This window comes from Triticum dicoccoides, chromosome 1A (genome assembly GCF_002162155.2).
Source record: "Triticum dicoccoides isolate Atlit2015 ecotype Zavitan chromosome 1A, WEW_v2.0, whole genome shotgun sequence".
Classification (NCBI taxonomy): domain Eukaryota; kingdom Viridiplantae; phylum Streptophyta; class Magnoliopsida; order Poales; family Poaceae; genus Triticum; species Triticum dicoccoides.
Window position 1 is genome coordinate 475,578,650 of NC_041380.1, and position 9,728 is coordinate 475,588,377.

Here is a 9,728-nt window from a genome sequence, read left to right on the forward strand (position 1 = left end):
AGTCCGGCCCGAACTCCCGTTCCGCTGCCCCCTCGCCCAAGCCACCGCCCCGCCCCGGGCTTTAAAAGCTGGAGCCGCCCCGCCTCCTGATATGTCTCCGTCATATCTACTTTTCCAAACACTTTTGCCCTTGTTTTGGACTCTAACTTGCATGATTTGAATGGAACTAACCCGGACTGATGTTCTTTTCAGCAGAATTACCATGGTGTTATTTATGTGCAGAAAAAGTTCTTAGAATGACCCGAAACTTCACGGAACATATTTTCGGAAATAATAAAAACTCCTTGCAAAAGATGAAGACCAGGGGGCCCACACCCTAGCCACGAGGGTGGGGGCGCGCCTGCCCCCTAGGGCGCACCCCCTACCTCGTGGGCCCCCTGGAGCTCCTCCGACCTCGACTCCAACTCTATATATTTGCTTTCGGGGAGAAAAAATCAGAGAGAAGGATTCATCGCGTTTTACGATACGGAGCCGCCGCCAAGCCCTAAAACCTCCCGGGAGGGCTGATCTGGAGTCCGTTCGGGGCTCCGGAGAGGGGAATCCGTCGCCATCGTCATCATCAACCATCCTCCATCACCAATTTCATGGTGCTCACTGTCATGCGTGAGTAATTCCATCGTAGGCTTGCTGGACGGTGATGGGTTGGATGAGATTTATCATGTAATCGAGTTAGTTTTGTTAGGGTTTGATCCCTAGTATCCACTATGTTCTGAGATTGATGTTGCTATGACTTTGCTATGCTTAATGCTTGTCACTAGGGCCCGAGTGCCATGATTTCAGGTCTGAACCTATTATGTTTTCATCAATATATGAGAGTTCTTGATCCTATCTTGCAAGTCTATAGTCACCTATTATGTGTTATGATCCATTAACCCCGAAGTGACAATAATCGGGATAATTACCGGTGATGACCGTAGTTTGAGGAGTTCATGTATTCACTATGTGTTAATGCTTTGTTCCGGTACTCTATTGAAAGGAGGCCTTAATATACCTTAGTTTCCATTAGGACCCCGCTGCCACGGGAGGGAAGGACAAAAGATGCCATGCAAGTTCATTTCCATAAGCACGTATGACTATATTCGGAATACATGCCTACATTACTTTGATGAATTGGAGCTAGTTCTGTGTCACCCTAGGTTATGAATGTTACATGATGAACCGCATCCGGCATAATTCTCCATCACTGATCCATTGCCTACGATCTTTCCATTTATTGTTCTTCGCTTATTTACTTTTCCATTGCTATTGCTATCATCACTACAAAATACCAAAAACATTACTTTTGCTATCATTACCTTTCGCTACCGTTACCACTACTATCATATTACTTTGCTACTAAATACTTTGCTGCAGATATTAAGTTTCCAGGTGTGGTTGAATTGACAACTCAGCTGCTAATACTTGAGAATATTCTGTGGCTCCCCTTGTGTCGAATCAATAAATTTGGGTTGAATACTCTACCCTCGAAAACTGTTGCGATCCCCTATACTTGTGGGTTATCAAGACTATTTTCTGGCGCCGTTGCCGGGGAGCATAGCTCTATTCTTTGAGTCACTTCAGATTTATATCTTCTTATCATTATGAAGAACTTGAGAGATCCAAAAACCAAGATTTATCCCTCAACTACGAGGGGAGGTAAGGAACTGCCATCTAGCTCTGCACTTGATTCACCTTCTGTTTTGAGTAAGGTTGCGACACCTAAACCTGCTTCTGCTATTCGTTCTGATATGTCGCATGTTATCGATGATGCCACTTCTACTATGCATGATACTTATGATGAAACTACTTCTATGCTTCATACTACTGTGCCACTTGGCGAATTTCTTGATGAACAACTTGCTGGGGTTAGAGAGAGTGAAAATATTGAATCTGATAATATTGATGAAAGTGATGATGAAGACTCTTCCCCTAATAATGGATCACCTATTATTCCTGAGGGTTATGTTTTTGAAAAGGAAGCTGCTTTAGCTATTTTAGCTTGCAAAGATAGATACGAACTCAAGAGGTTATTAGCTAAATGGAAGCAACAATCTCTTAATGCTAGAATGAAACCTGACCCTGCTTTTGCTACTTCACCTATCTGTGTTACTGATAAGGATTATGAATTCTTTGTTGATCCTGATATAATTACTTTGGTTGAATCTGATCCTTTTCATGGCTATGAATCTGAAACTGTTGTGGCACATCTTACTAAATTAAATGATATAGCCACCCTGTTCACTAATGATGAGAAATCTCGCTACCTTTATATCCTTAAAATATTTCCATTCTCATTAAAGGGTGATGCTAAGATATGGTTTAATTCTCTTGATCCTGGTTGTGTGCGTAGTCCCCAGGATATGATTTATTACTTCTCTGCTAAATATTTCCCTGCTCATAAGAAACAAGCTGCTTTGAGGGATATATATAATTTTGTGCAAATTGAAGAAGAGAGTCTCCCACAAGCTTGGGGGGGCTTCTCCAATTACTTGATGCTTTGCCTGATCACCCTCTTAAGAAAAATGAAATACTTGATATCTTTTATAATGGACTAACCGATGCATTCAGAGATTACCTGGATAGTTGTGTTGGTTCTGTTTTCAGGGAAAGAACACCGGATGAAGCTGAAATTCTATTGAATAATATGTTGACAAATGAAAATAATTGGACACTTCCTGAGCCTATTCCTAAACCAACTCCGAAGAAAAGAGGTGTTCTATTTCTCAGTCCTGAACATATGCAAGAGGCAAAGAAATCTATGAAAGAAAAGGGTATTAAACCTGAAGATGTTAAGAATTTACCACCTATTGAAGAAATACACGGCCTTAAATTACCACCTGTTGAAGAAACATATGATCTTAATCCATTACCTATTGAAGAAATACATGGTCTTGATAACCCCACACAGGTAGTAAAGGTAAATTCTCTCTATAGATATGATAAAGTGAAATCCCATTTACTAAGTTTGCTAGCCCATGCTTAGATGAGTTTGATAAATTTATGGTTAAGCAAGAAGACTTCAATGCTTATTTTGGTAGACAATTGAAATACAATTCAAATATGCTTGAACACTTGGGTGATTATATGGCTAATGTCAAAGGTGAACTTAAACTTATTAGTAAACATGCTTCTATGGTTACCACTCAAGTAGAACAAGTACTTAAGGCTCAAAATGATTTGCTCAATGAATTGAATAGTAAGAATAATGATAATGTTGTTAGAGTTATGACCAGAGGTGGTAGAATGACTTAGGAACCTTTGTATCCTGAAGGCCACCCTAAGAGAATTGAGCAAGATCCTTAGAGAAATAATATAGATGCACCTAGTCCTTCTAAAAGGAAGAAAAAGAAAAATGATAGGACTTTGCATGCTTCGAGTGAACCTATTGCTCAACCACCTGAGAATCCAAATGATGTTTCTATTTCTGATGTTGAAACACAATCTGGTAATGAACCTGAAACTAGTGGTAATGTTAATAACAATGTTCATGATAATGCTCAACCTAGTAATGATAATGATGTAGAAATTGAACCTGGTGTTGATCTTGATAACCCACAATCAAAGAATCAACGTTATGATAAGAAAGACTTTGTTGCTAGGAAACATGGTAAAATGATGATGAGGATTTTGAGCGCTTTGCTGAAATGATTAGACCTATCTTTTTGCGTATGCGATTAACTGATATGCTTAAAATGAATCCTTATGCTAAGTATATGAAAGAAATTGTTACAAATAAGAGAAAGATACTGGAAGCTGAAATTTCCACCATGCTTGCTAATTATACTTTTAAGGGTGGAATACCAAAGAAACTTGGAGATCCAGGAGTACCCACTATACCATGCCCCATTAAAAGAAACTATGTTAAAACTACTTTATGTGATCTTGGAGCCGGTGTTAGTGTTATGCCTCTCTCTTTATATCGTAGACTTGATTTGAATAAGTTGACACCTACTGAAATATCTTTGCAAATGGCTGATAAATCAACTGCTATACCTGTCGGTATTTGTGAGGATGTGCCTGTTGTAGTTGCAAATGTTACTATTTTAATGGACTTTGTTATTCTTGATATTCCCGAGGACGATAGTATGTCTATTATTCTTGGAAGACCCTTTTTGAATACTGCAGGGGCTGTTATTGATTGCACTAAAGGCAATGTCACTTTTCATGTTAATGGTAATGAGCATACGGTACACTTTCCGAGGAAACAACCTCAAGTTCATAGTATCAACTCTATGGGAAAAATTCCATCGATTATATTTGGAGGTTTTGAATTTCCTCTTCCTACTGTCAAGAAGAAATATGATATTCTTATTATTGGGGATGTGCATATCCCCGTTGAGGTAACATAGTGTTATTCGAGATTTCTCCGGTTCCTTGTTATTCAGAATGAGTTCGTTAACAAGACCTGATCAACCTTATTAGTGGATTCCTTTTGATGAGCATGAGATGGATGAAACTAGAAGGCGCAACCTTATGTACTCTCCTTTTACTTTCTGTTATTTATATTAAATAAAATAAAAATAAGTATTTTCCGTGTGTTATCTGAATTATCCGTGCAATATAAAAATACCTCGAAAATAAAAGTTCTCCAAATGCCCTGAAATTTAAATATGTTTTTTTCTGGAATATTTGAGAATATTTGGCACTGAGAACACAACACGGGGGGCATCCACCTAGCCACGAGGGTGGAGGGCGCGCCCTACCCCCCTGGGCACGCCTCCCTGCCTCGTGGGCCCACGGTGGCCCCCCTCCACTTATTCCTGCACCTGCACACTCCTTCTTCCTCCCACAAACATGAATATCCAGCTCAAACCCGAGTCCAAGCTCATTTTGCTGCCATTTTCGATCGCCTTGCTCAAAGCACCTCTCACAAAACTGCTTGGGGAGATTGTTCCTTGGTATGTGACTCCTCCATTGGTCCAATTAAGTTTTTGTTCTAGTGCTTTATTCATTGCAAATTTGTGTTGCCTAGATGACTATGTTCTTGAGCTTGCATGTCAAATTTATATGGTCAAAAGTAGTTCTAATGCATGATATAGGCTCTAGGCACTTGTAGGAGTTGTTGCTATCAATTTTGTTGAGCTTGGTTCACTTTTGTTTGAAGTTAGTAAAAATTTCAGAATTTTTCAGAGAATAATGAAGAGATTTTTGAGGGGCTCATCGAGCCGAAGCTCGAAGGAAACGGAAAATGAAGAAGCAAAGAAGCCCAAATATAATCTGCCTCGCACCACGGAGGTCAGACCGTGTGAATGGCCCTCCGATGATTTCTTGAGAGCAGCCGAGATTTATGATGATTTTTATGAATTGGCTGAGAATGCAGGCCTCACCGCCTTCCTCCACGGCCAACGCGACCAGTATCTACTCACCAATATCTTTGTGCAAAACTTTCATTTCCATTCTAGGAGCTCACCACCTACGATGGAGTTTTATTTATATGATGAGCATAAGGAGATGTCACTTTATGATTTTTGTCGGGTTTGTTTGGTCCCTTTCGAGGGCACGACAGAGGAAACTGTGGAAACCTTAGTGTTCCTGATATTATTATTTTTTCCACGGTTTATTCAGTGATAACTCTGTTAGTATGGGCGGTATTATTGCTAAACGGTTAAGTCTGAACCGTACAAAGGGCCCCATCTTTGGAGGCATCTATGCTTCACGCCTAGCTGCACATTTTAACATACCTATTAGGCATTATGAGAAGGACGAAAAATTGCTACCTCGTGTTTATTTAGATTATAAGAGTATGGTGGCACACGATTTTATTGTTAAGAATAGGGAAGGGGAGCTTAAATACAAATTGTTCTTTCATAAACATCATCCTGAGAATATTACCCTGCCTGCTCCTTCCTTGTTTGACTTATCTTCAGGCCAGTACCTTGTTCCGTTAGAGGCTATTCACGCCTATCGGAACCCTACATCAGCCACAGAGCCAGAGTCGGAACCACAAGTTGATCCTTGTCGGTATCAAAATCGGCGGATCTCGGGTTGGGGGTCCCGAACTGTGCGTCTAAGGCGGATGGTAACAGGAGGCAGGGGACACGATGTTTTACCCAGGTTCGGGCCCTCTTGATGGAGGTAAAACCCTACGTCCTGCTTGATTTATTCTTGATGATATGAGTATTACAAGAGTTGATCTACCACGAGATCGGAGAGGCTAAACCCTAGAAGCTAGCCTATGGTATGATTGTATGTTGTCCTATGGACTAAAACCCTCCGGTTTATATAGACACCGGAAAGGGCTAGGGTTACACAAGGTCGGTTACAAAGGAGGAGATATACATATCCGTATTGCCTAGCTTGCCTTCCACGCCAAGTAGAGTCCCATCCGGGCACGAGACGAAGTCTTCAATCTTGTATCTTCATAGTCTAACAGTCCGGCCAAAGGATATAGTCCGGCTGTACGGAGACCCCCTAATCCAGGACTCCCTCAGTAGCCCCTGAACCAGGCTTCAATGACGATGAGTCCGGCGAGCAGTATTGTCTTCGGCATTGCAAGGCGGGTTCCCCCTCCGAATACACCACGGAAGAATTTGAATATAAGGATAGTGTTCGACCCTGCAAAATAAGTTCCACATACCACCATAGAGAGAATAATATTTCCACAAATCTAATCTGCTGACTTGTTTTGGCAACACGACATTATGCCATGGCCCGATGATTATCCGAACAGTTTCCTTTAACTAGCCCCGCACATAACGCGAGGCAGTTTTCTGACACGTCTTGTCAAAGCAGAGATCGTGTCCCCCTTATTACGGGATTCTCATCAATACAGGCGTGGGTAACCCAACCGCGCCATCGATTACGGCGCTTGGGGGATAAGCGAGTTTCACCAGGCTAGTGGGGGCGCATAGTTTCGACCGCCCTTATAAAGGGACAAGGTTTAACCTTTTTCTACCCACGCCTTCTTCCTCCTTGCCCATCCATTCTTGCACACTCGAGCTCCAACGCCCAAGTCCACATCCTTCCCCTCAACCTTCTCCAATCATGTCCGGAGCGGGAGGCAAATGGATGGCTTCCTTTGTTATAGAGGGACACATCAAGAAGCTGCGCGGAGCCGGATACTTAGCTATGAACATCGCGCATCGGCTGCCCGCTGCGGGGCAGGTCGTTCCTACCCCTGAACCTCACGAGAGGGTAGTCTTCCTCCACCATTTCCTCCACGGACTGGGGTTTCCCCTCCATCCATTCGTCCATGATCTTATGTTCTACTACGGGGCTGGACTTCCATGATCTGGCCCCGAACTTCATCCTCAACATCTCGGCGTTCATCGTCGTGTGTGAGGCTTTCCTCCACATCCGCCCCCACTTTGGCCTATGGTTAAAGACCTTCAATATCAAGCCGAAGGTGGTGGGCGGCCAACAAGAAGAATGCGGCAGAGCCATGGTGGGCAAGATGCCCAACGTCATATGGCTTGAAGGCTCCTTCGTGGAGACCATAAAGGGGTGGCAATCGGCATGGTTCTACATCACCGAGCCGCACGACGCCAAATGGGTGGCCACCCCCAAGTTTCGATCCGGAATCCCCACACGGCTCGCCTCCTGGAAAAAGAAGGGCCTGTCCTAGGGTTCATCGGTGGAGCTGGACGGACTCCAGAAATGTATCCGGAATATGGCAGGCAAGAAGCTCAAGCTTGTCAACGTAGTCCAGATCATGCTCATCCGCCGGATCCTCCCGTGCCAACAACGGGACTTCAACTTGTGGGAGTTCGACCCGGCCCAACACCAGACTCTAAGCGAGCTCTTCGACACGACGCACAAGGACGTCTGTAAGGTGCTATTCAAGGGCGCCGAGGTCCCTCCCTCCCTCACCGAGGACCGCGGGCTAAGTGCGAAGCGCTGAGCGCATTCGGTGAGTTCTGTACATCCGGTAGGATATTTTATTTCCCCTAGCTTAATCATGTGCGGGGTCTGATCTCCATGCCTTTGACAGGACTGGGTGGAGACGTAGGGGCAGATTAACTGTCCGGCCCCTCTGCCCGAAGACACTGCGGACGCTCTCCTTATGGAGATGCTGACTCCGGCCCCTTATAAGGTGCCGGAGAAGACCAAGAAGGCCAAGGGAACCCGAAAGAGTTCTCGATGCCAGGTGTTATCGGACTCATCGTGCGATAACTCTGCGACACACTCCTCCCCCGAAGATGAGGAGGAAGAAGAAGATGCTCCCCCTTCAGTTGGGGGAGACAAGAAAAGGAAGGCCGCCCCAACCGAGGGGGCCGAAGGGTCCAAGAAGGGAAGGACTCTCCTTCCGGACTATTCCACCACCGCCGCCGAAGGTGAAGACGAGTGGCTGCTCGGGTCCAAGCCCCTGGCGAAGTTGTAAGTATTCAGATGCCAGAATAACTCATAGCATACCTTTGTCGCACTGCCTCTCCTAATGCCGCATTATGATTATGCAGACCGCCGCGAGCCCGTATCAACGTATCGTCGGACGGCTCCATGGGCTCGTCGGATATGGATAGCGATCCACTTCTGACCGCCACCTCCCCTTGCCCTACGGATAATTCCGAGGTATTGTCTCAAGAGGCACCGGGCCAAGGGGAGACAGTCTTGGAGGCGCCTCAAGGTGACCTTCCGGACTCCGGGAGTAGAGGGAGCAAGGCTCCCGAGGGCTCCGAGTTCGGCCCTCGGCCGAACACCGCGCCGGAACCCCCAGTGGTTCCGGACTCGGGCATGTGGCCTCCTTCCAAAAGGGGAAAGCGCATGTGCCGGTGACCTCTGTCCATCCAGAGGCACCGGACAATCTGCTGGGAGCGCTTCACAGCGCTTCCATCGACGAAGAGCACCACACTATTATGAGTGTGGTGGTCCAGAAGGTTCAGTCCGCCAAGAGCGGACTAACTGAAGCCTGTGCCAGCCTTCTAACAGGCTTTGAGGTAAGTTTTTGAAATGTAGGAAAATATTACCACATAGACAGTAGCCCCTGATGCTCTGTTCGGTGTTCAAAAAGAAAACCCGAACAGAGGATCAAACGATATCGCAGGAGTCTAACATAAGTATGTATATATGCGTATGCAGGCTTCGCTATTGGCCTCTGCCACACTGACTGCGGAGGTCGCCGCACTGAAGGAGGACCTTAAAGGGTCCATGGACGAGCTCGGCCTTGCCAAGAGGTAGCTTGAGGAGAACAAAGGTAAGTAGTACCTAGTCCATGGATATGTGTAAAAAGAATGCGATCGCAAAATGACAGGATCATCGTAAATTTACCAGGGGCCACGACCGAGGTGGCGACCCTGAAGCAAGCGCTATCCGAGGCCGAAAACAAAGCAGCCAAGGAGCGCACCGAGCGGGAGAGGCATGAGGCTCGGGTGGGCGAGGTGCGGCAAGAGCTCCACGCTCTCGTGACGAAGAACGAGGTGTTGGAGCTTGACTTGAAGACGCGAGAGTCTGAGCTTGCCGCGGCCCTCGAGAGCGCAAAGAGTGCCAAGGCCGAAGCCCAAAAGGCCCTCCAGGAGATTGATGCGATGAAGAACATAGCAGCGGGTAAGGCATTCTATATGCAAAGCAAGCATGTGAAAGTGAATTACTTGTTACTTACCCGAATCTGAAGCTCTCCATGAGCATTCGCAGATTTGCCCCGCAGCGTGTCGGATGCCGCACCGTTTTACCAGGCCGAGGAGGGAAGCTCAACAGAGAAGTTGTTCTGGTCTCAGTATACTGGGACCGAACACCCAATGCCTCTGAGCGACCAGCTGAAGCAACTAGTCGAGCTGCACAAGGCGGCCGAACAGGACATGAAGGGCTTTATAGTC